Genomic DNA, 24,000 nt, shown 5'->3' with positions numbered 1-24,000 from the left:
AAAAAAAATTAAGTAAGTACACACAGAGTTTACAGTTTAGAAATACGAGGCCAGGTTGTAGGAAAAGGAAAAAGAAAACAACAGAAATAAGCAGAGAATCGTACAGTTTACAGTTTAAGATTACGAAGCCATGTTGTAGGAAAGATAAAAGAAAAAACTGTTGAGAATAGCAGAGTTTACAGTTTATGAATTCGAGGCCAATCTGTAGAAAGGAAAAAAGAAAAGCTGAAATATTTAGAAAATCACAGAGTTTACAGTTTATAAATACGATGCGAAGTTCTAGGAAAGAAGAAGACAAATATTTATAGAAACACAGAGTTTACAATTCCGTGGCTTCTTTCCCATACACGTTACATTCTGGCGTTTTGGAGACGCTGGGTGACAGATGAGATGGCTTGCAGACAATATTCCTGACGTGTTGTATCCTTCAGAGCACATTATGAGCCACACTGATGAAGAAAGAATGACATTAATTTTCGTTCACAGTGGTCCGTGTCACCTTAATTACACCACCGCAGCTCCTGTCTGTCGCACCCCGCACGCCAGTCACTGCCAGGCTCCTCTTGGCTATTAAAGGCAGCGACGGTGCGGAAAGATATATTGTCTGTGAAGATATATAGAGGGATAGAGGTGAAGACTGATGGTACATAAGTAGATAGAAAGATACAGATATGTAGACAGACAGCTAGATAGATAGATTGATGGATAGATAGATAGAATGATGAATGCAGATTGAAAGATAGATGAATAGATAGATAGATGGATGAATAAGTAGATAGAGAGATAGATAAATAAATAGGCATATAGATAATATTTACCTAGGTAAATATTAACAGGAAGACAAAAATATTGTTCCATAGCTAATGGGAATAATAGTAACCCATCTTGTTTTACCATTAACGCAGTACATTTCACCCTGCTCTGTTCAAGGACGCGAGATAAACTGAAAATACACACACACACACACACACACACACACACACACACACACACACACACACACACACACACACACACACACACACACACACACACACACACACACACACACACACTGTAACGCGGTTTTTTTTCCTCCCTGCAATATTGAAAGACGATCCCCAAGGAGGCGTTCTGGTCCCACTGTCGCGCCTCTTTTAGTTGCCTCTGACAACACACAGGGAATACGGGCATTGCCTTCCTAAATCCCTTACCTCAGGGACGGAGTAAAGTGAACTGCTGAGCCAAGGCAAGTCCCCAGCCGGCGGATCTCGGAATTAGTGCCTCATGCATCAGGGCGCTCGCTGCTTGATGTGTGTGTGTGTGTGTGTGTGTGTGTGTGTGTGTGTGTGTGTGTGTGTGTGGCGGTGGTGGTGGTGAACTGTAATCATCGTCATCAGCATCATGAGTATCATCATCACCATCATCATCATCATAAACTTCCTCCTCCTCCTCCTCCTCCTTTTCCTCCTCCTCCTCCTCCTCCTCCTCCTCCTCCTCCTCCTCCTCCTCTTCCTCCTCCTCCTCACCATCGTCACCACCACCACCACCACCACCACCACCACCGCTCCCTCACGTAATAGAACATATTGAACGCCGCCCTCCTCATCAGGGAAACCTTAGTAATGCTCCAAGCGCTATTGTCCCCACCATTACTGAACAATTACATCTTTTTGGGGATCTAACCTCGACGCTGCTAACTGCCCCATTGATGAAAAAAAAAAAAGAGAGAAAGAAAGAAAGAAAAGGTGAATACTGTACCGCTCTTCTGGTGTTAACTGAAGTACAACCAAACCCGTGTTATTTTTAAAAAGTATATGCTCAGAGATGGAGTTATAGGTGTTGTAAACGAAATTCCCTGCAATATTTACTTGTGGGGCTTTTATTCTTATTCCGGAGAGTGCTGATGGTAATGATGATCAGTAGTAATAGTTGTAGTAGTAGCAATAATAATGATAATAATAATAATAATAATAATAATAATAATAATAATAATAATAATAATGATAATATATGCGGTTTGTGTAGGTACTTAAGCTTAAACTATATAATTGTGAAACCGTAATTTATAAACACTATTTAATTAGTAACACGTAATGGTTGGGGTGGAACTGAGGCGAGTTGATTGAAGGTGTGTGTGTGTGTGTGTGTGTGTGTGTGTGTGTGTGTGTGTGTGTGTGTGTACCTTGGTATCTTTATATTCATGCCTTCATTCACCTTTCAATCTCTATGTAAGTGTACCTGCGTGTTTCTCTCTCTCTCTCTCTCTCTCTCTCTCTCTCTCTCTCTCTCTCTCTCTCTCTCTCTCTCTCTCTCTCTCTCTCTCTCTCTCTCTCTCTCTCTCTCTCTCTCTCTCTCTCGTTCATGACTGCCACCACTGTCACTCACCAGCCAACATGGAGGCCAGGAATTGCACACAACAGCCACGTCAAGTCACATTGTTACTGCAGCCGCCACCACCACCTCCTGTCTGTGGGCGTTGCTGCTATGGGGCCTTGATTTGGATGGGGACACTCAGGTAGCTTTGCATAATCCAGATTAAACTGAATTAGTATGTATTCGTTGTATTGTTGTCGTTGTTATGGTACCTGTGTTGTCCATTTGGATGCATAGGGGATGGTTCTCTTCTGGTTTTATTATTACTGTTATGTTGTGGTGGTGATGGTGGTGATGGTTGGGGTGATCGTATCTTGGTGGCCGTATTGTGATGTTATGCTGTGATGGTGGCGTTGTCTGTGTGACACTTTCCACGCTCTTTTCTCATAGTTGTGAGGGCCGGTATATGACGCACGCCGGTTTAAGTAACGGAGATTGTACTGAAATGGAAAGGAACAAGAGGGTATTGATGTTCGTATTGTGACGATCATGTTCCGAGAGTGTTGCGTAGTGGTGGTGGCGGCGGCGGCAGACATGACGTGGTGCCTCTTTCCGCACACATCACCAAACTTTGCAGACAGTCACGCTACGAATCCAAGGAGGAAGAAGAATCATGAAAAAAAGTAAAGTAGGCACACAGACTCTTCAAGATGCAGCAAAGAAGTCAGTCAGCGCAGCGTAGAACACTTCCACTCGCCTTCCCTCACACATACAAGGTTAAATTCCCTCCGCTGTGGTGCTTGAGGTGAACATCCACCAGTATTGGAGACACCAAGGTGCTCCTGCGAGTGTGTGGACTGATGGCCTTGCTGGTGAAAGCGTCATATTTTGCTGCGTACTAAGATAAGAAAAAAACCTGCTAAGATCTTGGTGCAGAGGATGGCCGCGGCAACACCAGTGCTGATCAAGTAAAGACTTCAAGATAAAGCAAACCTCATCCAATGTTTTGGTTCTTAGCAGGTAAATCATCAGCCAAGAAGGCCAGGACAGGCTAGGTGGTGTGGGCGGTGAGGTTGGTGGGGAGTGTTAGCGCCACTTCCGGCAGCAGTGGCGGGGGAGGTGCCAGGCGCCGCTAATTAACATAACACACCAGCAGGGAACAGCCTCCTCCCCCTCTTACGCTCGTCCCTCTCGCTCTCACTTTTACACGGTGTCCATAATGAAATAATGAAAGAATAAAATGCGTCATCTCATCATAGTCTCGATGTGTAAATATTACACACTGTTGTAAAAGTCTGCAGCGGACGCACGTCGGCTGAAGCGACGGAAATTGAATTGAATAAGTGAAATGGACATGAAAAAAAAAAAAAGCAGTAAACAAATTTATAAAGCGGAGCCGTGACAAATTCACGGCCACACGTGAATACTCACATTTTGTTATTCATTATTTTCAGGCTCACTTTTAACTTTTTTCTTGTCATGTTCATCTTATTCCGCCAGTGATTGTACCCAGCGTTGTGTCGATGCCATTTTGTCATCCACATTATTCTTACGCACACTCCTCAGCATCAAGCAATAAGCGCAGTGCTAACGAGGAACTGTTTTGTCTCTCTCAGCAACAGTTGTGAACAGGATGTGTGTGGCCGCCTGTACTATGCCTAAGCTCCTGTGGTGTAGCATTGTGGTCCACGAGACTGTCCCTTTCCAAGCAGGGCTGATGAGGCTGAGAGTTTGAATGATGAGTTTATGAGTCTGTGGTGCTTTGTCTGGGCCACCCCGTGTGGGATTGACAGCTTGGTATATAGATAGACATTTTATCCACCGAGCACCCCAGACATCTTGTCTGGGGGTGCTTTAAATTTAAATTGTGTTAGTGTGCTGGTTAGGGTTAGGGTGCGTCGCGAAGGTAATTAGGGCGTGTGAGCGTGAGAGGACGAGGCTCCCACTCCCCGCTGTTACACTTCAAAGTAGTGGCCTGCTGTGAGTGGAGTCTTTTGGTACTTTAAACACCGTCATAAAGGAAAGAAAATGAATGCGTACGTTTAATTAATACTCTTTGAGGCACTACAGCAAGAAAGTCGAACAGCAACGAAAAAAATTGTATTTGATTAAAACCCTTTGAGAGCTTTGCAGAACCAAAAGATAAACAGAGACGCAGAAATTTATGTGATATGGCATTGTGGAGGAGGAAATTCCCTCTTTCCAGCGGTGCCGAGTGACTCCTTCAATCAGCTTTACGTTTCATTACCATCATTTTCGCCTTCGCCCCAGCTATCGTGCTCTTCAGAATAGTGTAGCGCTGTAGGGAATAACAAATCAGATGGAGTTATTCCTTTCTTTGCATACCTTTGCGTTCTTTTTCTTACTCTACTAGACGAGGGGCGCCACACTCCCTCTGGTGGCGCCCTCATGCACCCCATATGATTGGTGGGCGTGAGCTGGGACAGAACATATTCCATCGAGAACCAGTAATATCGTATTACTGATATGCCTTTATAAATCAGGAAAAATGTTTCATACGAGACCGACATAATGACTAAATGAATAACTAATAAGTTTTCTGCATTAAAGTACATTTTGTTGATGCGTTTGATGTTTTAATACCTGAATTGTGAGCGAAGTAAAATAGTATCAGTTATAAATGTAATGATGTTAGGTGATGTTTCTGGCGTGAGTGGGGTGGTGGGTGGGTTTGTGTGTGTTGCAGGGAATCTGGCTACTGGTGTCATGTAATTGCAGTGTTGTATTGTAGCCCAAGAATTAGATCAGTGCTCGCTACATTGTTATTCGAGTGGCACTAAAATATGATGAAAAAACGCGACTCTTTCTAATTGTGGTGTTCCCTCTGCGTCTCCGGACAAATTAATGTTTTAATTAGACTGGTTCGAATTTGTTTCTTTCTTTTTTCAGAAATTCATACCCCTAGAGTAGTCACCTTATTTCAGTGTAGTATCAAGTTTTTCAGAGTTCTAGGTATAATGTCACTGGTTTTCCACGTTGAAAAGTGTATCCAGACGCGTTTTACGTTTTTTTTTTTTTATTAATTAATTTATTTATGCATGTATTTATTTATTTATTACTCTGTCTTGTTCGTCTATTTATTTTATGTTATTTTGTTTAATCTTTTCTCGTTATTTATTTATGTGTTTAAATAATTTATAAATTAATCTATTTATTATTATTATTATTATTATTATTAGTAGTAGTAGTAGTAGTAGTAGTAGTAGTAGTAGTAGTAGTAGTAGTAGTAGTAGTAGTAGTGGTAGTAGTAGTAGTAATAGTAGTAGTGGTAGTAGTAGGAGTAGTAGTAATAGTACCAGTAGTAGTTTATCATCATCATCATGATCATCATCTTACTATGTGGGGTGTATCCTGTGACCGGTCGATGAGGGATGTAGCGTTGACAGGATTGCCGGAGGAACAGCCACGCAGGTCTGCCCGTGACACCCTCATTACCCGCTGAATGAAAGGCCCGTGTGCTAAAGGTTCATTCCCCTCACCTTCTGGGCGGTCGGATTCTGAGGATGGACCAGGAAAAGAAGAGAAACAGCAAGCAAAGTATTATTGAACGTAAACTTATCAATCACGTGTCTTTTTCGAGGATGTGAAGTGCAATAGTAAAGTCAAGAGTTTGCTGCTTTCATTCGTGGCTAAGGATAGCGTTTGAAAATAAGTTAGAAATAAAAAGTTAAAATTCTGAAATAGTTCACGTGCAGTTTTTATAATGTAGAGCTAACGGGCTGCCCATCTCTCTCTCTCTCTCTCTCTCTCTCTCTCTCTCTCTCTCTCTCTCTCTCTCTCTCTCTCTCTCTCTCTCTCTCTCTCTCTCTCTCTCTCTCTCTCTCTCTCTCTCTCTCTCTCTCTCTCTCTCTCTCTCTCTCGCTGCGTGTGCCGTGAAGTATGGGATCATTACAAATATAGGATGCTTGGCTCTTTTTTTTTTTTTTTTTTTAGTTTGCTGCGAGACAGATATGCCTAAAATGCCTCTTAGATTTTTTAAGATCTCCATTACCCCCCCCCCAAAAAAAAACCTTTCAGTCATTTCATCGAGCATCTTAAAGACTGAACTTCCCTTTGTTTCCTCATTGCCGGAATGTTCATTAATTAAACAGAAACATCTGGGCTTATTGGATTCAACAGACACTTAGATTGCTTCGGAATTAGCAATTAACTTTTTCATTAACACTGGCTTGGTGTTGGAGGGAAAGACGTGATATCCTTGATTACCGGCAAGAATGAAGGTTCAAGAGGCTCATTAAGGATCGGGAGGCGTGGCACATACAAGCTTACCATCAACGCCTTTAGTTGGAAAAATTATTGCATGAAACCAAGCTCAATCCTTTTTCTGGTTTTTGGGCGTCCTTGAAAATCTCAAAGTAAGGAAAGCATTAGTTTGTACTTTTCATCTGTCGTGATTGAAAACGTATACAGAAAAAGTGCAAATTTTTTTAACCTGTTTGGCCATTAATGACTGTCTAAGCCTCAGTTCACGATAGAGCGGCAAAGAGTTCATAACGTGTTAAATATTTTCACCCTGAACAAACAATATTGTACTCTCAATTGTATTTCAGACGAGGACACTTTAAATGATTCATCCAATCCTTCACATCCATATTGTTGTACTCCACGTAGTGTTTTGTCGTATTAGTTTAGCCCTTAGTTCAGTGACACGTAAGCTTTAGGAATTATCTTTTAAGTGCCACTGTAGTCTTTGCATTTTGCTTGACGCTTTCACTGTGATATGTAACAATTCACAACACTAAAGCAATGTTTGGATTCTTTATAATCACGTACAAGAAAGAAAAGTGATGAAAAAAAAGAACGTTTGCAATTTCTAGGCAGTGCAATGTTTGGAAGTGGCTTTGGAACAAGAAAAGATGCTTCAGAGTGGTTATTGATTAAAGAAGGATGTGCCGAATAGCAGTGAAAGAGTTTATTGGCGAGTGAACTACAATTTGCACACCGTTACAGATGAATGGTGAGTGCACATATCGAATTAGCAGTTGGTCTTAGCCACGAGCTTGTAGAGTGTCCCCTTTGCACTTCCTTACCGCCCTACCTTACACATGAAGCCCAGACAACCAGATCCATTAACGTGAACCAATCCACACTATCTCCTTAAGCTTAACGTGTGGAAGGAACGGCTGGTGTGACACTATAGTGATGCACAGCACTGTAACTTCTGAATGTGTCTATTACTGGAGGAATCTGCCTTTTTCATGTCGCCCTGTGGGACATCTAGGTGTACTATGAGGGAATTGTATAATTTGTTTCCTTCGTAAGTTTCAGTGATTTAGTTCATGGCACCACGAACCAAGGCAGGGTAATAGATGATGTCACGGTGAGTACGCTGATGTCATGCCCACTGTACCTGGATATTTTACTGCGTGGATCCAAGGGTGCAGCACCATACACACACACACACACACACACACACACACACACACACACACACACACACACACACACACACACACACACGAACCTCTCATTAAATTTGTACGGTGCAGCAAGTGTCCGTCGACTTAAAAATAAATAAATGATGAGAAACTGTATAGCAACGAAAATATCTCATTAACTGGCTGTGCTCCAGTTCCTTCCATAATGTAATATTGGCGTACTACAGGGTTTAGGAGGAAAGCTACGTACTCGTATTGGGGAACAAAGTACCTGCGATGTGAAAACCGTACCTAAAGAACCAAGTAAACGTTAAATTAGGAACTGCTGAAGGACCGACTATAAGGAAAGAAATAACAAATAAAAGATAGTTAAAGGCTACTCAGAACTCCTAACTTAATTTCGTTTTCACTTCTTACTCCAGAAGATAAATTTTTGGAGCTTATGTACTGAACGTAATGGTACATTTTCTGCCGGCCTTACCTGTTTCAACTCAACCTGGCGGGGCTCACTGTGCAGAATACACGAGCGCTTGGAGGAAGGAAGCTCGCTGGAGAATAGTAGGCATGCTTGGGAAAGGATGGTACTGTCGAGAATACGAGTATGCAGCGCTCTCGGGAACAGAGCGAAATAAGTTCCAAGAGTCATGCAGTGGCATTTTTAAGCGTGAAAAGAGAGGCACTATTTGGCCAAAAGAACCACGGGGAGAGGCGTGAGTGAGAAGCAACGTGACCAAAATAAGAGAAATGCCTCGTGGATAGACGCAGGGATCCTCGGGACACAGGTGGCGTCCTCCTTAATCAAAGAATAAAACCAGCCACTCCGGAAAGAATGCCCACACTCGGACGTAATTCTCCACACAGACATTGTTGCACGTCTCACACCCATGGGGCACACGCCTGCTCACCTACAGGTTCCCTCACTGTTCAGTGGTTACTTGAGCAGGTAAGGAAGTCGTGTTTATCTGAAAGGGAGGCGTCTGGTGCGGTGCGAATCCTTTCATCATCTGGATTTTCAACAGTAAAGTGTCAGGCGTTCCAAAAAGAGCCGATTCATACCAAAAATAACATTTTTTTTATTTTATATATATAGTTGTCTCAGTGAGGACGAAAATGTTGCCTCTTATAAATATACGTTAAAAAGATAAATAAAAAATAAGACTATGTCCACAAATCCCCAGAGGAAGTCGTGTCCTTACCTCTCACTGGTGGATCTCGCCTTGACACACAGGGAAATGTGTAGCCTCAGCGAGCCTGTCACAGTCAGCACCCAAGCCTTGCTGCGTTTGATAAAGACTGTGATGTCCTTCGTGTCCGCTTCCCGCTGGAAACATCCTACCCAAGCCTTTGCATCAGAAACCTACGCAATGCAATACTGGAATTATCTCCCCTGGCCAGAACCACAGAGCACGAACAGGAAGAGAGTGAAACCATCTCGGATGTGTCCTCAGGCGATTCAGTTCATGTGCGGTTGGTCGTGATGTGTTTGTGTGACGCATGAGCATCTTGCATGTCAATCACCTACACTCTTCAAACTCACCAGAGTGGAACACACCTGCACTTTTCACGGCGTTTCTCAATGAATCATTTATTCATATACTTGTCTGTGTATTTACCTATTAATTCATCATTTGAATGGTTTACTGTAGAACTGTGGGACTGTGATCTCACGGGAAGGCGTGAAGAGCAGGTTACCATTAACCTCAGCTCCTCACCGCCGGTACATTAAGGGAAAGTAATGAAGGTTGCCTCCTCCACCTTCCATTAAAGTTCTTGCCATTGCCAGAACTGCTTGAGGAAATCCAGAGGCTCTTTTCTTAACAGCCAGCGAGATTTATATGCAATCCAAGAGTTACTGTACTGTGGACCGTATTCTAAAACACTTCTGCCGCACCTTCGCGACATTCAAAAGGCATGGTTTTCTAAGGGTGTTTAGTTAGGTTACGTTAGGTTATAATTAGGTTGTAGTGACAGATAAACAATATTTCTACATAATTAACAGGAGAAACACGTTTACTCTTGAGAACCTGTCTAATCATCTCTACGGCCTTTGAAAACAGTCGTGGTGAGAGAGCAAAGAGCTTCAGAAGAGAGAGCGACAAAGACAAGACACTAAACGTGCATCGTACTGCTATGTCAAGAGTGAATGACCCGCTGAACTATCTCGGTACCAGTCATCACTTGCAAAAGAAAAATAACAGCAGTAAAAGCGGTGTCTCTCTCTCTCTCTCTCACACACACACACACACACACACACACACACACACACACACACACACACACAAGGGTCAAAGGTGAAGTGGACAGTACGAGTCTCAGGTTCCCTTTACTGAAATCCTAGTGTAAGCAAAACATGGAATTGGTCTATTAATGCATCTTACATATAATCTTTTAATTTGCACAGGTATTATTATTATTATTATTATTATTATTAGTAGTAGTAGTAGTAGTAGTAGTAGTAGTAGTAGTAGTAGTAGTAGTAGTAGTAGTGGTGGTAGTAGTAGTACTAGTAGTTATCTTTTTTTTCATAAAGAACAACGTGTTATAGATATAAATATATACTTATATATAAACTACGTACTTTCCTCTGAGTGATGATTATATGGTACACTATGATTAGCGTTTAAGTAATTGTACCTAATGCGGCTTATTTGTTTATTTTTCATACGAGTTTATGACTGGAGGGTCTCTCTCTCTCTCTCTCTCTCTCTCTCTCTCTCTCTCTCTCTCTCTCTCTCTCTCTCTCTCTCTCTCTCTCTCTCTCTCTCTCTCTCTCTCTCTCTCTCTCTCTCTCTCTCTCTCTCTCTCTCTCTCTCTCTCTCTCTCTCTCTCTCTCAATATTTTCATGTGTATGGAAAGAGAGAGAGAGAGAGAGAGAGAGAGAGAGAGAGAGAGAGACGGACGGACGGACGGACTAAAACACACACACACACACACACACACACACACACACACACACACACACAGGGATAATTAAATCCTTCCTCAGCAATTGTGAGCCTCGACTGCACATTAGTAGAGGCGAGCCTTAATGAAGTAGCGCCTCGTTCCTTCGTTAAGACTGACACACTGTGAACCAGGGAAAAATAATGTAGCAACGCGGCACATCTCCCCATTATTATTTTTTTTTTTTTTCATTTTTCATTGCTACCATGGTAACCTCGGAGGACGGAGCGTAAGGTAGCATATCTCTTCAGTATTTTTTTTTCTTATATATACATACCTTACCTTTAATACTTACACCTTATCTGTACTTTGATTCACCTCATCTTTTAAAAGTCTCCCTTTTGACCGGCAACAAACGTGCATTCTCTCATTTCATTCTTTGCTTCCCACAAAGTCTCCCTGCCTTCATCTGAATCATATCTCCCCCACACGATGAGTGGTTTAAAGGGTCCATTGCATATTCTACCCACAAGGACTCCTCCAGGAATATTCCACCCTGATTAGTTCTCCCCGTGATAAACTCCTCCTAATCTAATGTAAGTTACTTTAGTTCATCAAGAGTGTAATTATTTTGGGGGAATGTTGTGGATGGAGTTGCAATGTAGGTAGGAGAAATTTGTTTGTTTCGAGGAAGTACAATATATAAGAGAGAGAGAGAGAGAGAGAGAGAGAGAGAGAGAGAGAGAGAGAGAGAGAGAGAGAGAGAGAGAGAGAGAGAGAGAGAGAGAGAGAGAGAGAGAGAGAGATTTTCGGCCGCTCTTCATCACTCTAAAATAAAAATCAACAAATTGACTTGTTCATATAAAATGCATTTGAAGTTTTCCCAAGAAATTGTTATTTACGTTTTTTTTTTTTTTTCTTCGTATAAGGGAAATTGACTGAGGACTGAGAGAGGGAGAGGAAAAAAAAAAGTCTTAATTACAACTCTCACCAGAAAAGTTAAGTGGAAAAAAGTTCCCAGTGTTGGCCAATTTAATTCCGGAGGTGTCTTAATGGTCCTCTCTTGAAATGGCACAGGTCGCAGGAAGGGGAAAAAAATAGTAATAGGCAGGGAGTTGCAGTTTTATTGTGCCCGGTGTCGTAAAAAGGTTATAACATAAAACCAAACCATGATTATAACATGAAGCAAATAAAAGCTGATGACCATTACGGAAAAAAAAAAATACGTAACGAACACATTCCTATAAACTTCCGTGGATGATGAAGAAAATGTTTACTTGAAAAACTTTCTTCTCATTAGTTGAGTTTTTCAGGAGCTGTAAGACTGTGGTTACACCTTATCTTCCCCCATTTTTTTCTTAACTGACTTTCTTCACTAAAGAAAGAATCAGTGAGGAAATAACAGTGTGACAATTTCTCCATGTCCTGTAACTCAACACGAAGAGATGAGTTTTGTTCCTCTTGACCACACAACGGAGTGAATGCCTTGTGGATGATGCTGACGAAGGCACTGAAGGAGGGATTGGTGATGACGCTGAGGGAGGCACTGAAGGAGGACTGGGAATGGCGCTGAGGGAGGCACTGAGGGAGGGATTGGAGTGACGCTCAAGAAGGCACTGACGGAAGGCTTGGTGATGGCGCTGAGGGAGGCACTGCGCGACGGTTGGAGATGGCGCTGACGAAGGGACTGAGGGAGGGCTCGGGATGGCACCACGGGAGACACTGACGGAGCGCTTGGGATGACACTGAGGGAAGGCTTTGGTGATGGCGCTGAGGAAGGCACAGATTGGGGATGGCGCTGCAGGAGGCACTGAGGATGTTGCGCGAGGTACCTTGCTAACGTTGATCGAGCGCCTACCAGTCAATCAATGACGCTCTTGATTTTTTTTTCTTTTTTTCTTTTTGAATGGTGATGTTGAGCGAAAAAAGGTAACATTCCGCGTCCACAATACCAGTAAGCCCTTTGCATATATATAGCTCTTCTGAGAACTGTTTAATTTGATCCAGCCATCTTTGCGTCGCTCCGGGGCCTCACAGCACATCGTAATACGTAAACGAAATAATGAGCTCAAAAGTAAGGGTGTCCCAGCCAGCCATCGTTTTCCTTTGCTGTTTTCCCACAATATTAACTCCTTGGGCTGTTGAGACTCTATCATAGGTCAGTAAGGAGATCTTTAGTAGCTCTAGAAGAATTCAGCTTAATCCAATACATAGAGGTGAGTATGCCACGATGATTGACCTCTGATCGCCTTCTGACCAGGATACCATCTGTCAGCCTTATCCATAAACTTACCAAACTTTTTCCTAAACTTTTGGTCCTAGTGGCAGGCTGCAAGCGTCCCGGAGCGTCCCTCACAGCTGGAATCAAAGGCCCGTTTCAACTCCCCCGCTCCCCCACAAGACACAGGTGGCTTAGTGTATGTGTTTGTGTGTGCGTCTCCTCTGGAATTAAATCACGTAGCTACACCAGTGTCTCAAGCACCACGCAGAGACTACAAAGGTAACGTTTTCCTTCATTAAACTACAGCCGAAGATAAAGATAAGTTTCTTAGTACGCTCTTCCTGCTATCGTACAATAACACAACCATGCTGAAAAAAAAAAAAAAAAAAAAAAAAAGCCTTTTATACCGTGTCAGCAGGTTATGCCAGTGAAGGTAATAATCAACATAGATAAAAGAAAAAAATAAATAAATAAAAAAACTTGTATTGATTAAGGAAGTGGTCCGATACTGAAGCTATTATTTTCACTCTCTTTTTTCTTCATCCTTTGTAAGCGTTAAGTTCATGGAAGAGAGAAAAAAAAAGTGTGAAAATAATGGAAGACAGCGTCCGACAGAGTGCTCGTCTTTATTGGAGCTTGAGAAAAGAAGGCAGAAGGAGCGTGTTGTCGTGGCGGGTTGCAGGGCACACGTGATTGCCACCACCAGGAGAAGATGTACGTACGTATTTCCTGCTGCCTTAAGAGAGAGAAGAGAAGGGACGGTATAATTATAACGGTGCTACGAGCGATGAAGAAAAACAGAGAAAGAGAGAGGGAGAGGAGGGGGTGGGGGTAAATAATGACTTAAGAGAGTGATAACAATGTCGAACCTAACCTGACCAAGAAAAAATAACGTAAAAATTTTAATAGAAGACTACTAAAAAGAAACAAGGAGAGGCGAAACACAAGGAGGAAGATGAAAGGCTGCTGGCGGCGCCGCTGAGGATGAAAAATGAAGAGGAGGAAGAAGAGGATGAAAATGGAGGACTGAAGTGGATGGAAGCTCGCGGCGAAGGATGAACACAAGACAGTGTATTAGATTTCCTGAGTGTCAAGTTAGAGGGCAAACAGGTGGTGACTTCAAGAGAGAGAGAGAGAGAGAGAGAGAGAGAGAGAGAGATTGAGAGATTTGCACAACTTCACAATACTACTTAATCCTCAGCCTCTTCGCACGGCATTCTCCCCACTCGCGAAGGAATAACAAACAGCAGCAGATTTCTTGGCCCTTACGAGTGTTTGCAATAAGCTGCACTATGTAATCTGAGATGCGAGATGGTAATGTTCATGGGGAAAGAATGTACCACTCTCATCTCTCCCTTGTTATTTCCCGTCTGTTGCACGAAGATGGCCGACCCTTGCTTATGGCGGAAGTACTAGTTGTATGTATAGTTAGGCTCCAGTGTTTGTTTATTTATTTATTTTATTTATTTATTTTTTTTTTTTTATCGAGAGCACAGTATTTTTGGAGCTACACGGTAATATTTTCTTTTTCAAATCCATTTCCTGCCTTATCTTGATTCTCGGCACAGTTTTTTTTTCTTTCTCTCTTTTTCTCTCGCTCTCCATCATCGCCATCTGTTGCTTTCGCTCCTAGGGCCTTTATAGCAAGACGGCAAACCCTTCAAGATAAATTGTATTCATAATTTGCTCTCTCCTTCTCTTATTCTTCATTCTCAGACCCGTCGCAATAAATTTAGTAAAAGGTGGGTGTTTATGTTCATGCAAATAACTATTTTCCAGGTCCTTTCCCATCTCTAATATTTCTCTTCTTCAGCCTTTATTATTATTATCTTTTCTCTTCATCATTTGTATTCTCTTTCTCAAAAGGAACGTTTTTTTAAAGTCTCTAGTCTGCTTTCTGCTTTTTAGTGTCACGTTCATCATTTTCTTCTTAAGTTGCAAACTTTTCTTCTCACCTGGGCCCTTTCCTGCAACGTTCTCATTGTCTTATTTTTTTTCTTTATTTATTTTTATTTTATTTATTTATTAATTTTGTTATTTTTTCATTTTTTTATTTATTTATTTATTTATATATTTTTTATTTTTTTTTTTTTTCATTTTTGGCATGACAGTGTCGTCTGAAGCACCTGCTCCTCTCATGAGGCGACACTTCCCTCTCTCTCTCTCTCTCTCTCTCTCTCTCTCTCTCTCTCTCTCTCTCTCTCTCTCTCTCTCTCTCTCTCTCTCTCTCTCTCTCTCTCTCTCTCTCTCTCTCTCTCTCTCTCTCTCTCTCTCTCTCTCTCTCTCTCTCTCTCTCTCTCTCTCTCTCTCTCTCTCTCTCTCTCTCTCTCTCTCTCTCTCTCTCTCTCTCTCTCTCTCTCTCTCTCTCTCTCTCTCTCTCTCTCTCTCTCTCTCTCTCTCTCTCTCTCTCTCTCTCTCTCTCTCTCTCTCTCTCTCTCTCTCTCTCTCTCTCTCTCTCTCTCTCTCTCTCTCTCTCTCTCTCTCTCTCTCTCTCTCTCTCTCTCTCTCTCTCTCTCTCTCTCTCTCTCTCTCTCTCTCTCTCTCTCTCTCTCTCTCTCTCTCTCTCTCTCTCTCTCTCTCTCTCTCTCTCTCTCTCTCTCTCTCTCTCTCTCTCTCTCTCATGTACAGTGACAGTCACTTGCCATCATATTTTTGCTTCCCACTCAGCATCAGTATTTTTTGTCCCTCACTCCACGATCTAGAGACTTAGAAAGGATCGCACGGCCTCATCTATCTCGTTAGAACCTGCCTCTTAATCATCCTCTCTTATAACGTTACTTTTTCCTATGCCTTTTTCCTTTAGAGATGTCTAGAATTCCCCGTGACGAGACCAGAGGTTTTCCCGCCACGTAGAGGATGAACTTCTCAGCCTCACGATTCTCCCTCCCATGCAGGAATAGTGTCATGCAGGCTAAGAGGGCAAGGTTTCTGCCTCGCCTCTGCTTGACTCGCACCCTCAGAGCTAAGACCTTGTTCACACCTTTCCTGCCTCTCGTCCATCTCTCCTCACTTACCTGACATCGTACGTGCTTGTCCTGCAACGCCAATTATTACTGTAGCCCCTCGGTTCATGCTAAGGGTAGTTTGAGGTGTTCTTTGCCGCCTTTTTGAATGCAGGTTGTGGTAGGAAGCATCGTTTGTTGTAAAGATTCTGAATGAGGTCTCGCTTCATTTTATCTCTTGTTTTCTCATGTCTCGTCTGATTTCCTCTCGTTTCTTTTCCTTTTTCCTTCTTTTTTATTTCCTCTTCTTTTCTCTTTCCTCTTCTCTCCTTTTCTCCTTCTCTCTTCTCCTCCTTCTCGTCCTCTTTTCCTTCTCTTTTCCTTCACCTTTCCGCCTCTTCCTAATCTTCCTCTCTTGATGGAGATAGTCGTCACTTACATTTCCACGGATTCTCTCTCTTCTCTCTCTCTCTCTCTCTCTCTCTCTCTCTCTCTCTCTCTCTCTCTCTCTCTCTCTCTCTCTCTCTCTCTCTCGTGCGTGCGGACCAAAAATTTTCGTGCTGTTTGTTTTTCTTTTGTTTTCTCCACCACCATCATCATTATCATCACCATCATCATCTTCTCCTCCTCCTCCTCCTCCTCCTCCTCCTCCTCCTCCTCCTCCTCCTCCTCCTCCTCCTCCAACTAAGACTTCATAATCTCCAAGCAGGACAAAGAGAAGAAGCAGAGGAGAGGAAAAGCAGAAGTAAAGAAACGAGCAATTATAGATGAAAGAGAGAGATAAATAAATAAAGAAAGAAAGAAAGCGAGAACGGGAGGAGGTAATTGAACGAGAATATAAAACTGAGGTGAAATATAATAAAGATAAATGGAGAGAAAAGGCGTTAAGAAATAAGAAAAATAAAAAAAAATAAATGAAAGAATGAGGTAATGAAAACCACAAAGGAAAAGTGTAATAGAAGAAGACGAAGCGAGAAGAGGAGGAAAGAAAGAGTAAGAAATAAAGAACATGAGAATTAAACCCTGAATAAATAAATAAAAAAAGGAATAGAGGAATGACTTATAAGGAGATGGGAAAGAGGAAAGAAAGGAGAGCCCCCCCGCAAAAAAAAAGGAAAGACAAAAGAGAAACAAAAGTGAGTAAAAATACCGCCACAAGAAGGACGAAAATAAATACAACAGTTTCCGTGAGTGTCACCAAGCAGACAAAACCGAGGAGTGGGTGGAACAATAAAAAGAGAGATGAAGAAAGGTAGAGGTCTCTCTCTCTCTCTCTCTCTCTCTCTCTCTCTCTCTCTCTCTCTCTCTCTCTCTCTCTCTCTCTCTCTCTCTACTTTCTGCATATCTTGCGTTTTAGTGTATTTTATCACAAACAGCCTTGTAGGGGACCAACATGTCTGGTGCTGTTTCTTCTTCCTACTCCTCCATGTTAATTTGTGTGTATCTTACGAACTCATGTGATCGATCCCCTAATTATATGTACTCACTCACTCACTCACTCACTCACTCACTGCCTCCGTTCACTTCATATACTCCTTCACTCACTTTCCTTGTGAGGTAAACCAACATAACTACTCGTAAGAGTATAATAGTGTTGCTTCTCCTCCTCCTCCTCCTCCTCCTCCTCCTCCTCCTGTTCATCATCATCATCATCACCATCACCCCAACACTCAGGAAAGGAGAAAGAAAAAAAAAACAGTCTAAGCGCTAATGAGTTCCATTTGAACACGCCGTAACAAGGTTATTGAAAATTAAGTTATCATTGTATGGCAGCGTAAATAAGGTGTATCGAAGGGAGGAGTGGGGAGCCGGTGAGGGTGTCGCCTTCCCTCCCGGCACTCTATGATCACTGACACGGGAACTGCATTAAGTGTTGGATGGGTGCGGCGGCGGAGGCATGAAGGGTTGCTGGGAACTGATGGGGACTCCTGGGGCCTGCTGGGACTGCTAAAGACTATGCTAACTTCCTGGGGACTGCTAAGGACTGTTGAAGATTGTGCTTGAGACTCCTCGGGCCTGCTAGGGACTGCTAAAGACTCTGCTAACTTCCTGGGGCCTGCTGGGGACTGCTAAGGACTGCTAAAGGCTATACAAATTGGCTAGGGGTCGCTGAGGACTGCTGAGGGATTCTGGGGCCTGCTACAGACTGCTAAAGACTGGCTGGGCCTTGCTGGGGATTGTGTTAACTGGCTGGAGGCTGCAGAAAGCTTTGCTAACTGGCTGAGGTTGTTGGGACTCGTGTGTGACTGTCGCTGGTGCTTGGTGGTCGGCGGTGACTGTGTTTTGTAACGGGACTCGGTAGACTTCGTTGCTGTGTGTGTGGACTCGACACGATCTCATTTGGAAAACGGGGACCTTGAAAATACTTAAGGTGCTACATGATCTCGTCGAATGTGTTATTACTCGTACCACGGATGAAGTTCTCTCTCCCTCCCACTCACCGCCAGGCACTCATGGAAAAACGAGGACCTTAAAAATATACATATGGCTATACATGATCTCGTCGCCTCCATCTTTACCACAGATGATGCTCTCCCTCCCTTCTACTTATTACGATACACTCGTGTCCAGGAATGCTGCATAAAAGGCAATTATGCTGATTCCACGAGTCTGACGCTAATCACATAAAAACAAAAAAACGTTATTTTGGATCAAGAAGGGAACATCCTGGAAATAAATAAATCTTCACTCCTGAAGCTCCTTGCCTCTCAAAGTTTAGTTTTTGACAGATAATTTTTGACGGGATTTTTAGAATCTTTGCATTTTTCTGACCATTCCGCTTTAAGAGGTGTTGCTATTCAACGTCAGCATCATTTCTCAGAAAAACCAACTGATAGACAGACAGACAGAACGTTACTAGTTATATAGATTGGCAACCATTACTGTCACTAGGATATTGAAGTTTTACAGGAATGATGCACTTTCTTTTGAGATGTTATTGGCACTGTGGCGGCTCCTCGTGCCTGTGATGTCAGCTGCAGTGTGTGTGTGTGTGTGTGTGTGTGTGTGTGTGTGTGTGTGTGTGTGTGTGTGTGTGTGTGTGTTTGTGTGTGCTTATGTGGAGAGACTTGATGTCAGATGCCCCGCCTCTGGAGGAGAAGGGATGGCGTGACTCAGACAGCACACATGTCTGCGTCCATTACATTCTCTGTGAGGAAGGCCTGGAGTTCAAACGTAATAAAATATAAAATACTTCTGCGTCAACCTGAGTTTTCGTACCGTCTTTTCTATTTGTAGATGTGTACGTAGATGGACACAGAGGTAAATAGATGTGTGGCTTTACTGTTTTATTTTGGTAGTTGAATAATATGAATATATTAGTCAACCTTTTAGTCTTTCAGGCAATAAAAGGCGCCGGGTTGTACAGCTCCCTTCTTGAATCCATTAGGCCTGCCAGGCTTCCTGTTCCACGGCCTCGTGCCCTTACTATCACCTTGTGTGTGTGTGTGTGTGTGTGTGTGTGTGTGTGTGTGTGTGTGTGTGTGTGTGTGTGTGTGTGTGTGTGTGTGTGTATATATATATATATATATATATATATATATATATATATATATATATATATATATATATATATATATATATATATATATATATATATATATATATATATATATATATATATGCGCACACATTTCAGTAAATAATTACATTTATTCATCCAGTCTTTAGGAAACACGTCTCCAACAGCCTTCATGTAGTTGAAACGACGATTGAAAAATAAATTTGAAAAGATTGAGAGATGAAAGGCGGATAAAGTTGGGACTGAGTTCTGCCTGAGAGGAGAAGATTGGCACAGCGCTGTGAGCCCTTCCCCTCGGGGCTACATTTTTGCCGAATGAACACGAGCTGCATAGAATGGTAAATGCAATGTATATTTTTCACACTGCGTACGTGAGGCACTTGAGGAACGATAAGCATAGTAAATTCACAGCGATTGAAGTGAAACAAAGAAATAGTTTTTTGCTGTAGGAGTGAGTTCACTTTTGGGAGGCGTGTCTTGATGCTGAAGAGACTGAAACAGTAAAGGAGCAAAAAATCGTGGCATGAGAGGAAGAAGTATTCGCTTTCATATGTAAAGAGGACTGAGACGCGGCGCAATCATATCACTACTGTATTTGGCTTGAGAACCTTGACTTCGAAGGAGTCAGAGCAAGGAGGAATTGAAGTAGATGAATTGAGCGCCCTGGGGATACCTTGTCGTGTGGTGCGAGTGCAGCGGAATGGAACAAGACCACGAATGGGGACACGAGTACGTACGTATATAGCATAGAGTGCGCCATGTGCCTGAAGGGAACAAGCAAGTAGTGAGGTGGCCGAACAAGCTGAATAGAAACAGTCGCATGTAGTTTGGACGCAGGGAGAGGAAGGACACGAACCAGACGATACAAATGTAAGTAAAGGATAGATTGAGAAAATTTATAAAGAAGGAAAGGGCGAATATGAGGACTTAGAACTGAAGAATAAGTGAACGTGAGGGAAGAAAAGATAGATGTTTTGAAAGTAAGTAAAGATTAGATTTCCGAAGACGACACAGAGAGAGAGAGAGAGAGAGTAAAGGCGACGACTGTGAGCGTGGGACGATGTGGATGTGGAAATTTTTGCCCATCCGTGGAGGAAACTTTGAAGAGGGGACGAACTAATATGGAACTCGATATGTGAAGTAATAGAGAGCCGAAAGCCGCGCCTGTCCTCGCCTGGAGCAGGTAGTGGGTGTGCCTTGATGACTAACGCTGCTTTTGATCTTGCTTGCATTCGGTTCATCAGCATCGTAATCATCTCCTCATTGCCACGGTCGTCATTATCCCCGCCAGTCATTGTCATTGTTACTGTTATGGTCATTAGTGTTTAGTCATTTTTTTCACTGTAATAGTTATCATTATTGTTATCGCCATTATTGTCATCGCCACCATTATTATCGTCGTCTTCCTGATCATCATTACGGTCAATATCGCTAACTTCATTGTGTCATCATCATCATCATCACAATCATCATCTGTTATCATTATTACCATTACTATCGTCACATAACCATTATCGTCACCAGTATCATCATCATCATCATTATTATTATCATCATCACAATCATTATCTCTTATCATCATTATCTTTACTATCGTCACCAAGAACACCATTCTCATCACCAACACCACCACCACCACCATTATGAGAAGACGAATAGTAAACTTATCCCTCTCTCCCTAAATGACTCAATCAAATCGGGAGTGAGCTGTGGTAATCACAACAGCGGCAGTAATCACAGAAATCCCTTGCTCATCATGAAGCAGGTCGTACATACTCGTAGTTATACCTGAGTCGACGTGCAGGAGAAGACGAGGATTAACCGCGTACTGAAGGAACCATAATTATTTCCTAGTTCTGTTACCTTTTTGTCTCTCTCTTTCTTCCTCTTACAGCATATAAAAGGATTCATAATTTCTGGTTCTTTTTTTTTCCTTTTTTTCTCTCTCTCTCTACTTACAGAAAATAGAATTCATAATAATTTCCTAGTTCTTTTTCCTTTTTTCTCTCATCTTTTCCTATAGCATACAGAAGGATTCATAATACTTTTCTGGTTCTTTTTTCTTTTTCTCTCATCTTTTCCTACACCATACAGGATTCATAATAATTTTCTAGCTTATTTTTCTTTTTATCTCTCTTCTTTTCCTACAACAGAAGGATTTATTGTAATCTTTTTTATTTTAATTTCTCTCATCTTTTCCTACAGCATACATCATAATAATTTTCTGTTCATTTTTCCTTTCCTTTTTTTATAGTATGCAGGAGTACTCATAATTTTCAGATTCTTTTTCCTTTTTTTCTCTCTCATCTTTTCCTAGCAGTGATATCCGGAGCGACTCGTGTGTCCTCTAAGCGCCACATAAAATGTTTAAATGTTTGGACAACTGTAAAATTTTCATCCTCGAACCGCCTCCGAACGCAGTAAATGTACGCTTGAATATTCTCTACCCACCTTTCCTTCTCTTGCTTTAGTTTCTGATGTATTTCCCATTTTCTTTTCTTAATTCCCACTGTGATTCACATTTCCCGTTTTCTTTCTTGATTTTCGTCTGTTTCTCATGTGCGTTTGCATGTCCCTTATTTTTTAAGTCATATTTACTACATTTCCTATTTTTCTCTTATTTCCGTTAATTATTCATACATATTTAATCATTTTCCATCATCATCTTAGTCAGTCGCGTATATTTTTCTCACTTTTCTTCCACACATTTCCGTCAGTCCGTTTCTTTTTTGCTGGTTTCTTCGTCATTTCCGTCAGTTTCTCGCATACTTGCCACTCTTCACACACACTTTTTCCGTCACTTTGTCACCCTTCCATTTGCTATTTTTTCCTTGTTTTCCGTCAGTTTCCGTTGAATTTTTACCCTCCTTTCTGCTTGTCACGCTAAATATCCAGTCTTTTTTTAGTTTATCCCCGTTTTCTCTTTACTTCAGTCAGGTCCTCTCACATACTAATTTTCCCTCACGTCAGTCAGTCTGTCAGAATGATCTTGTAATTTTCCTTCGTGCCTGTCAGTGTCTCAGCTTAGCTCCCTCAAAACACTGAGCGCTACATAGCTATCCGCTGACAAGGGTGGAGGAGGCGCAGTGACTTAACTAATACCTAACTGGCAGCCTCATGAGGTAGGGAAGGCTGATGTGATGTCAAGCACTTCACTCATTTCGTGTCTCAGCCGAACCCGTCAGATTGTTGCGTGTTGTATTGTGTATGTAGGTTCAGATTTAGACTGGTTAGGAAAAAAGTGAACATATTCGATGCTGCTGCTATGTTTGTTGCTGTTGTTGTTGTTGTTGTTGTTGATTCTTCTTCTTCTTCTTCTTCTTCTTCTTCTTCTTCTTCTTCTTCTTCTTCTTCCACCAATGACACCACTGCTTATACAACTACAGCTGTTTCTACAACCACTGCCTTTAATCCAAGCCATACTCGTACACAGCTGAGAGCGGCGGCGGGGCGGGAAGCAATCGAGGGTCCCATGGCAAACCTACACTTTAAGAAGCACGGTTCCCGCAAGGAAAGATGAGTTCTGGCAGAGATCCAGACTCCACGTTACTTGTTCCCTCCACCAACCATCCTCGGCTCTTCACTCTCCACTCTCCTTGCTCTTCATTCCTTCCTTCTTTCTCGCCTCCCTTCACCTTTCCATGTGCTTTTTCATCCCATATCATCCAAAACCTATTACCCCCCCATTCCATCTCTCCTTTATCCTCGTAACTCTGAACCGCCTCTCCCTTTCTATCCCTCTCCCTCTCCCTCTCTCTCATCTTTCGCAGCCTCTCCCTTGACCTTCCATCCTCCGCTGGCAGCATTTTAAAACATAAATTATTTTATTTTACACTTTCTTCCTCCCTGTCTCCCTCCATCCCTTCCATCCTTATTCACTTAAAACTCTCTCTCTCTCTCTCTCTCTCTCTCTCTCTCTCTCTCTCTCTCTCTCTCTCTCTCTCTCTCTCTCTCTCTCTCTCTCTCTCTCTCTCTCTCTCTCTCTCTCTCTCCTCGTACTTTTACTTTCAGTACTTCCAGGAATTTTCTTTTTTCATCAACATGTGTAATCTTCTCTCCTTGTCATCGCCTCCCGTCCTTCATTCATCTCTTCATTCACTCTTTCATTTATTCATTCCAGTCTTCATTTGCAGTGCTTCCCTCCTTTCCTATCCTTGTTCTCCTGCTTTATTTAGTGTTTCCTTCATTGTAGCTCCTCCCTCCCTTTTATCCTCCTCCTTCTCCTCCTCCCCCTCTTCCTACTCCTCCTCTTCGTTCTTGTGTTCCATATTTTCAATGCAGTTCCTCTCCATTTCTATTTTCTCTGTACTTTTTTTTCTCTCCACGGCAGACACAAACATTTTTTATTAATTTTCCTCCCTCCTCTTCCTCTTCTTCTGCCTCACTATTTTTTTCCCTTTATTTCCTTTCATCCCCTCCCCTTTTTTCCCTTTTCCCTCATGACACTTTCCTCTCTTTCCAATCTTCATATTCCCATCTCTCTCTCTCTCTCTCTCTCTCTCTCTCTCTCTCTCTCTCTCTCTCTCTCTCTCTCTCTCTCTCTCTCTCTCTCTCTCTCTCTCTCTCTCTCTCTCTCTGTATTCTTTCCTCATTTCTCTCTCTCTCTCTCTCTCTCTCTCTCTCTCTCTCTCTCTCTCTCTCTCTCTCTCTCTCTCTCTCTCTCTCTCTCTCTCTCTCTCTCTCTCTCTCGTCCTCTTCTTTCTCTCCTCTCCTTTCTAAACACTAACTTCTCTCCCGCAT

At 42.3% G+C, this 24,000-nt stretch overlaps 1 protein-coding gene and 1 long non-coding RNA gene across 2 annotated transcripts in view; one reads left to right on the top strand and one right to left on the bottom strand.

Annotated features, from left to right (window-relative positions):
- LOC135111281 (adenylate cyclase type 3-like) overlaps positions 1-24,000 on the top strand; it is a 198,485-nt gene that overhangs the window by 118,088 nt on the left and 56,397 nt on the right.
- On the bottom strand, positions 312-9,610 carry LOC135111012 (uncharacterized). The gene is made up of 3 exons (XR_010273523.1): positions 8,891-9,610; positions 5,653-5,813; positions 312-449 (listed from the first exon to the last, which is right to left on the bottom strand). It is a non-coding gene; the product is annotated as an uncharacterized LOC135111012 (long non-coding RNA).

The sequence above is a fragment of the Scylla paramamosain genome, chromosome 21 (genome assembly GCF_035594125.1).
Source record: "Scylla paramamosain isolate STU-SP2022 chromosome 21, ASM3559412v1, whole genome shotgun sequence".
In the NCBI taxonomy this organism is placed as follows: domain Eukaryota; kingdom Metazoa; phylum Arthropoda; class Malacostraca; order Decapoda; family Portunidae; genus Scylla; species Scylla paramamosain.
Note: the sequence above shows the minus strand (reverse complement) of the source record. Positions and strands in the feature narration are given on the sequence as shown.